The sequence below is a fragment of the Ursus arctos genome, unplaced genomic scaffold, assembly GCF_023065955.2.
Source record: "Ursus arctos isolate Adak ecotype North America unplaced genomic scaffold, UrsArc2.0 scaffold_33, whole genome shotgun sequence".
Taxonomy (NCBI): Eukaryota; Metazoa; Chordata; class Mammalia; order Carnivora; family Ursidae; genus Ursus; species Ursus arctos.
This window is the reverse complement of record NW_026623019.1, coordinates 1,364,901-1,372,037: the sequence shown is the minus strand read 5'-3', so window position 1 is coordinate 1,372,037 and position 7,137 is coordinate 1,364,901. Positions and strand designations below refer to the sequence as shown.

Genomic DNA, 7,137 nt, shown 5'->3' with positions numbered 1-7,137 from the left:
TCCGCACGTGACGCTCACCAGCCAATGGCAGCCCGAGGCGGCCCTGGATACGGCCGGCGGCTCTGCGCGCTTTCAAAGCGGGCGGCGGCTGGGCAGCTGGGCCCGACTCTGAGGTCGGCGGCAGAAGGATGGGAGGGGAGGGCCCGGGGTTCGGCCTGCCGGTGCCCGCGGGACGGGGAACCGGGGCCTGGGTCCCGCCCTCGGGCCATCCTGCCCGGACGGCCGCACTCCCCCTGGCCTGCGGTGTGCCCGAGGACCCCGGCGCAGGCGGTGGTCCTGGGACCCCGTGGGGCCCGGCCGTTGCCCCCGCACCTGCTGCCCCAACACGCCGGAGCATGTCACAGAACTCCCGGACCCCACCGTCCCGAGCCTTATCGCAAGGCGGCCTCTCCCCCTCCTGAGAGGAAGGGTCAGCCAGGGACCCCAGGGACCCAGGCGCTCTCCGCTCGGTCCTCCCCGCTGGGCTTCCCACCGCACATCTGGGGCAAGACGTTGGGAGCTCCGGCCCTCCAGAAGCCCCCACCCGCAGCCTCTACCCACGTCTTACAGACTTAGCAAGTCACCGAGCTGGGAAACAGTCAGCACGTTTCTGCCCTCGGAACTCTCCTTCCAAAAACGAAGGGAAGGATGCGCGTAGACAGGCAAGGAGCGGGGCGCTACATCCCGTGCTGGTGTTGGCTTGTGCGCCGTTTTGGTTTAAACCTTTGCAAGTCGTCCTGTATCACACAGCTCAGGGCAAACAAGCCCTTCTCCGGGATGGGCTCAACTACGTACTGGGCGAGGACATGCTCTGCCGCTGACCCCGTGCTCGATGCTTTCCGTGTGTTTTCCTATCAAACACCCTCTGCCACGTAGGCATTCCTGGCCCCGCGGTGCAGATACAGGGTGGCAAACTAGAGCGCAGCCGGCTTTGAGATCGACCACGTGACCTAGTATCCGCGGCTGTGCAGCGTCCCAAGCACAGGGGCTAAGGAATAGAATTCAGTGTGCTCCATCAACGAGGGCCACCCTGCTCGAGAGCGGACAAGAATAACGAGACGAGGACGCAGCCGCTCCTGCAGCTCAGGAAGCAGGCCTCACGTAATATCCCAAAGGAAAAACATGGTCATGTCAAAACCATACAGTGACCTTGTCAAAGGAAAGCTGTTGATGGTAGAGTCTGAAAGACAGTTGAAAATGTTGAACTTGCTATTTCTCAGCAGTGTCCGAGGGAGAATAGTACCCATACCAGGGTTTATTAATAATCAACGGGACTGGTTTAAATGGCTCTCCAATCTTGTTGCTGCATTAAGCCTGGGCGATTAGTGGGGTAGGTTAGACATTGCCCTGCCTGTAGGGAGCCCACAGTCTACGGGGAGAAAGACAGGAGCACAGAGGACCTGGACGCATCAGGATAACCGTGGGTGGTGTGGAAATGTATCCACCCTAGAGGGGAGACAAGGAAGGAGGGAGTTGTCAGAGAAGACCTCAAGAGGTGATAACTGAATGGGGGTCCTGAAAACCAACTGGAGAGGACAAGCTAAATGTAGGGAATGATGGTACGAAAGTGTGTAGGCTAAAGGGTATTGCATATGTGACTTCTGGGTATGAAGAGAGGACTAGAAGAGCATCCTAAAGAGTCAGACGGTGCCGTCGTGACGGGTCATGTATTCTAGGGGATTTGCCTCCTATGGCCACCAGCATAATTCCCTCCTTACTTTGGGGGGAGTTACCTTACCTTGCGTGCAGTCTTGGTGGCATTCTTAATTTAGACACCCTCTGCTCCCCCAGCCAACGGACGGACAATTGACTCAAACTAAGCCTGTTGGATCATCTGGTTTGAGAAGGGTAGTAGCAGGATGGGGAGTCAAGGGTTGAAACATCCCCACTGGAGAGCAGGCGAGGGGGCTGCCTTGTGGATTCATGAAAGTGTACAAAATGTAGTGGAAAGCACCACAGAGGACAGAGGTACAGTGTGGGATGTTTCCTCAGCCCACTCAGTAACCTGCAGTCTCACTCCTCCATTTCCACACCTCACAAGTGGATATGAAGACTGTATTTTAGTCCTTGGAAAGATGTATTCTGTACCTACTTTGATCATATTTACTAACCCAAAATTAAATAGTATTTTAAATCAGCACTGTTAGGGAAAATCTGGACTACATAGACATCATTTCTTTATGACAATTTGGATGGGGTGTTCCACCAACCTTCCCAGGGTTTCAATGGAAAAACAAGTTTCTCCAGTGGAAAAAAGGTGACTGTGTTACTCATATTACACAGGAATTCTTTAGGTTCGTAAATTTCTAAGGGCTTGAAACTGTTGCAACCTCCCACCCAGAAGGAAACAACTAACTGCTCAGGAGAACTTCAGCCTTGGAGACCTGCACTAGGGTTGTGATTCCCAGACACAGCCGGTAGCTGTGCCTCAAGCTTACTTCTCCCAATCCCACAATCCTAGTTTACACTGAGAACATAGCTTCCAGACGATGTGGGAAGTGTAGTTTCCACAGCTTCAGCTAGGGGGATGAAATGGAAACCGTGCATGCCAGTCCACTTTGGCTACCACACCGAAATGCGCTCCCTGGCCTGGAGGAGGAGGGATGACGACTCACTTTGTCCTGCGTCCTTCCCAGGGAGACTCCGACACGTGTGCAGAAACTAGGCTGGAGCCCGTGCGCTTCAGTTTTGATGCCTTGAAATCAAAGCCCCATACTTTCTAGAAAGTGAGAGAATAGGTTACTACATATAAACCCTGATCTTAAGCACTTTTACATTTCTCACCAAATAACATTGGCTTTTCTTTTTTAAAGATTTTATTTATTTATTCATTTGACAGAGAGGCAGCCAGTGAGAGAGGGAACACAAGCAGGGGGAGTGGGGGAGGAAGAAGCAGGCTCCCAGCGGAGGAGCCCAATGTGGGGCTCAATCCCATAACGCCGGGATCACGCCCTGAGCCGAAGGCAGACGCTTAACAACTGAGCCACCCAGGCACCCCAATAATATTGGCTTTCTAGTCAAAATACTGATAAAGGAAGAAAAATAATCAGATAATTAGTGATCAACTAAATGTAATCCCGTGAGTCTGAGTCATTCTTTCCTAGTGAATAAAGTTGTGGATTTTAGGACATGTACATTTTCTGACGCTGGAAGTCAATTAGAACTGACATGCTGCCATGTACTTTCTCTCCTTTCGCTGTTACCCTAGAGTAAAAGTATCATTGGGACAAGCCTATCACACACAGAATCCTTTTCAAACTAATGCAGATGAAAATGTCATTTCTCATCTCTCTAGCGACTTCTTGGTGTACCTGAACATGGCTTATTTGATCATTATCCTGCTGTAGGAGACCCTGCCTAGACCAAGCAGTACTAACTTTGGAACAAGGGAGCCCTATCGGGTGGTCACGATAAAGAGCAGTACTGTTGAGATGAGATGACATTGTGGGTGGCAGGGAATGAAAACACAGCTCTGTTCTTAAGTTCCAGGAGGGCCACTAATTACAGCCACTTGCAAGGAAGCTCCTTAACTTATTTTTGATATGTGATACGGCGTTTCTGGTGACACCTTCAAAAGAATGTTTTTTCTTAGGGCATAGAAAAGTCACAAATTAGATTACATTAAAATGATGGGGGTTTTTTGTTGTTGTTGTTTTGTTTTTTAGCATTTCCATTTACTTTAATCCCCACTTTTTTTTTCTCTTTCCAGACTGAATCTCTGAAAATTAATGATTGATTGGACTAAGTCAGTAGCCTCATCAATGAATTAGAGCATTAGTAAGAAAATTCTGATATAAGTATGAATCTTTAAGCCATATTTCCAACCTTTCGCCATATGTATTCTTTGGTTAATATCAAAGATATTATTTTTAATAATATTTTTATTCCATGGCATCATCTCCAGTTATGTTCTTCTCAAGTATATGCTTTACTCACTGTTTCCCCGCCTTTCTGCATCCATCCAGTGCAATGGAGATAAATGGACAATCACTCTTGAACGGACAGTAGGCTTCTATTGAAGCACTTGTCCTGTTAGCCCAGCTCCAACGTCCTTTTTTTTGGTGAAATGAATGTCCTGGCATAGTAGTCATCCAAGTTGTGATTTTGTTTCCTTATAATCATCGCAGTTGTGTTTGAAATAGCCATAATGCAATTTTCTCAATTTAATATGAGCTATTTTTAGCAGTGCAAAAGCTCTGACTGCAATTTTTTTCACTTTATTTCTTAATATAAGGTGGGCATTCATGTTTAGCCATATCCACAGACTACCTTAATGAACACAAATGTGCCACATTATCTTTAAATAAATGAATGTCAATATGTTCCAAGGGAAAAGAAAAGTTATATCATCATGACACAAAAATGACACCATAGCAGGTAAACTCTCCTCCAAGCATTTGAATATAGTTTTTCTTTTTCTTTAAAAACAGGAATACATCTATCTTCAATTATAAAATGCATGTTCATTGAAAAAAAATAAATTTGGGGGCAGATGAGTGGCTCAGTCAGTTAAGCGTTTGACTCTTAGTTCACGTGGGTCATGATCTCGGGGTCCTGGGATGGAGCCCCACAATGGGCTCTGTGTTCAACGGGGAGTCTGCTTCTCCCTCTGCCCCTCCCCCTGTTCCTCCCCCCTTGCTTGCACTGCACGTTTGAGCGTGCGTGTTTTCTCTCTCTCAAATAAAATCTTTATTAAATAAGTAGGAAAATTTCAAGAAAGGCAGAAAAGCATGGGGAATATACATAGTGGTTTATATTGTCCAAGACATTTTTTCTATGAATTTATTCAAACATAAGTGCAATTTTAAATAAGACCATACCACATGATGGTTCATAACTGAGTTGTTACTTAACATACACAGGTTTAGGGGTACCTGAGGGGCTCAGACGTGACGCGTCTGCCTTCGGCTCAGGTCTTGATCCCAGCGTTCTGGGATCGAGCCCTGCCATCGGGCTCTCTGTTTGGCAGGAAGACTGATTCTCCCTCTCACTCTCCTGCTGCTTGTGTTCCCTCTCTTGCTGCCTCTCTCTCTGTCAAATAAATAAAATCTCAAAAAACAAATGCACAGCTTTGCATAACAGGTCACCACAAGCTGCAGCTGGAGACAACACGTTTACGATCTCGCGGTTTTTGTGGCCAGGCTGTAAAGTAGGAGCTGGACAGGGCCGACGCCTCATCGAGGATCTGACGGGGAGAGACCTGCCTCCCAGCTCCTCTGTCAGGCTACTGGCAGGATTCACCTCCCTGCAGCTGTAGACCGGGGTCCCTGTTTCCTTGTTGACGGTCAGCGGTGGGCTGTTCACAGCTCCAAGGTCGCCCTCAGTCCCTAGCCATGTGGTCCTCTCCATGGACCGTGTCACAACACGGCAGCTTCTTCAAAGCCAGCAAAGGACAGAGAACCATCAACATTTTTTTTTTAATAATTTTTACTATCCAAGGCCTACTTTTATTTTTGGGGGGGCTTTTTTTAAATTGAAGTGTAGTTGGCTCACAATGTTGTATCAATTTCAGGTGTACAACACAGTGTTTCGACAACCCTGTACGTTATGCCATGTTTACTACAAACGTAGCTAAAAAACACAGCACACTTCACTGATTTGCAAGTCACCTTTGTGTGGGAGCCTTGCTGATCTCCTCTGTATCGTTCCAACTCGGGTGTGCGTGCTGCGGAACGGAGCACAGAATCCTCATCCTTTTTAAGGGACCTCCACACTGTTTTCCAGAGTGGCTGTACCAACTTGCATTCCCACCAACAATGTAGGGGGGATCCCCTTTCCCATATGACCCAGCCATTGCACTACTGGGTATTTACCCCAAAGATACAGATGTAGTGAAGAGGAGGGCCATATGCACCCCAATGTTCATAGCAGCTTTATCCACAATAGCTAAATCGTGGAAGGAACTGAGATGCCCTTCAACAGATGACTGGATTAAGAAGCTGTGGTCCATATATACAATGGAATATTACTCAGCTATCAGAAAGAACGATTTCTCAACATTTGCTGCAACATGGACGGGACTGGAGGAGATAATGCTAAGTGAAATAAGTCAAGCAGAGAAAGACAATTATGATTTCTCTCATCTATGGAACATAAGAACTAGGAAGATCGGTAGGGGAAGAAAGGGATAAAGAAAGGGGGGTAATCAGAAGGGGGAATGAAGCATGAGAGACTATGGACTCTGAGAAACAAACTGAGGGCCTCAGAGGGGAGGGGGGTGGGGGAATGGGATAGGCTGGTGGTGGGTAGTAAGGAGGGCACGTATTGCATGGTGCACTGGGTGTTTTATGCAACTAATGAATCATCGAACTTTACATCAGAAACCAGGGATGTACTGTATGGTGACTAACATAATATAATAAAAAAAAGAAAAAAAAAGAAAAAAAAAGAATCCTCATCCTTTCAGTGGTAGCACGATAGTGCGCTGTATGAATGTAACGTAGTTTATCCTCTATAGGTAGTAGGTTGTTTCAAATTTTTCTTAATTATAAACAAAACTACAATGCAGCTTTGTGACTTCTCCTGTTCTTTCCTTCCTGTAATGCCTAGAAGCGGAATCACCGAGTCAGACGGTAGCACTTGTAAAACGTTTTTACATTTCGCGGCCCCTGGCGGGCTCAGTCGGTGGAGTGCGCGACTCTTGATCTCAATGTTGTGAATTCGAGCCCCACATTGGGTGTAGAGATTACTTGAAAATAAAATCTTAAAAAATATATATAAAACTTCTTTACATTTAGAAAATAGCCATCCAGAAAATTAATCCCATCGTACTTCTGCTAAGAATGGGTGAGAGTGCTGGTTTGCGCACACATTTGCCAACACTGCATTATCCATAAAGTCAAGCTTTGCCAATTTAACGGTAAAACATTATATCTCACCGTTTTCATTTGTATTTCTTTGATGGGTGAGGTCAAACATGTTTATACTTATTGGACATTGTTTTGCAAACTGTCCTTAAATGACTTGCTCGCTTTGCAATTGTGAAAGCACTTTGTTTATTAAGTGCCCCTTGTGGGTTTTTCCTAATTTACGTCACTATTTTGGGGAATCGTTGGTCATATAAAAGTTTTAAACTTGGGGCGCCTGGGTGGCTAAGTCGGTGAAGCATCTGCCTTCGGCTCAGCTCATGGTTCCAGGGTCCTGGGATCGAGTCCCGCA

General features: G+C 46.8%; 1 non-coding gene across 1 annotated transcript; it reads right to left on the bottom strand.

The window, feature by feature from the left end:
- Positions 1–5,553: 5,553 nt before the first annotated feature.
- Positions 5,554–5,660, bottom strand: LOC113270258 (U6 spliceosomal RNA). Its single transcript, XR_003321763.1, has one exon. It is a non-coding gene; the product is annotated as a U6 spliceosomal RNA (small nuclear RNA).
- Between the last annotated feature and the right edge of the window lie 1,477 nt (positions 5,661–7,137).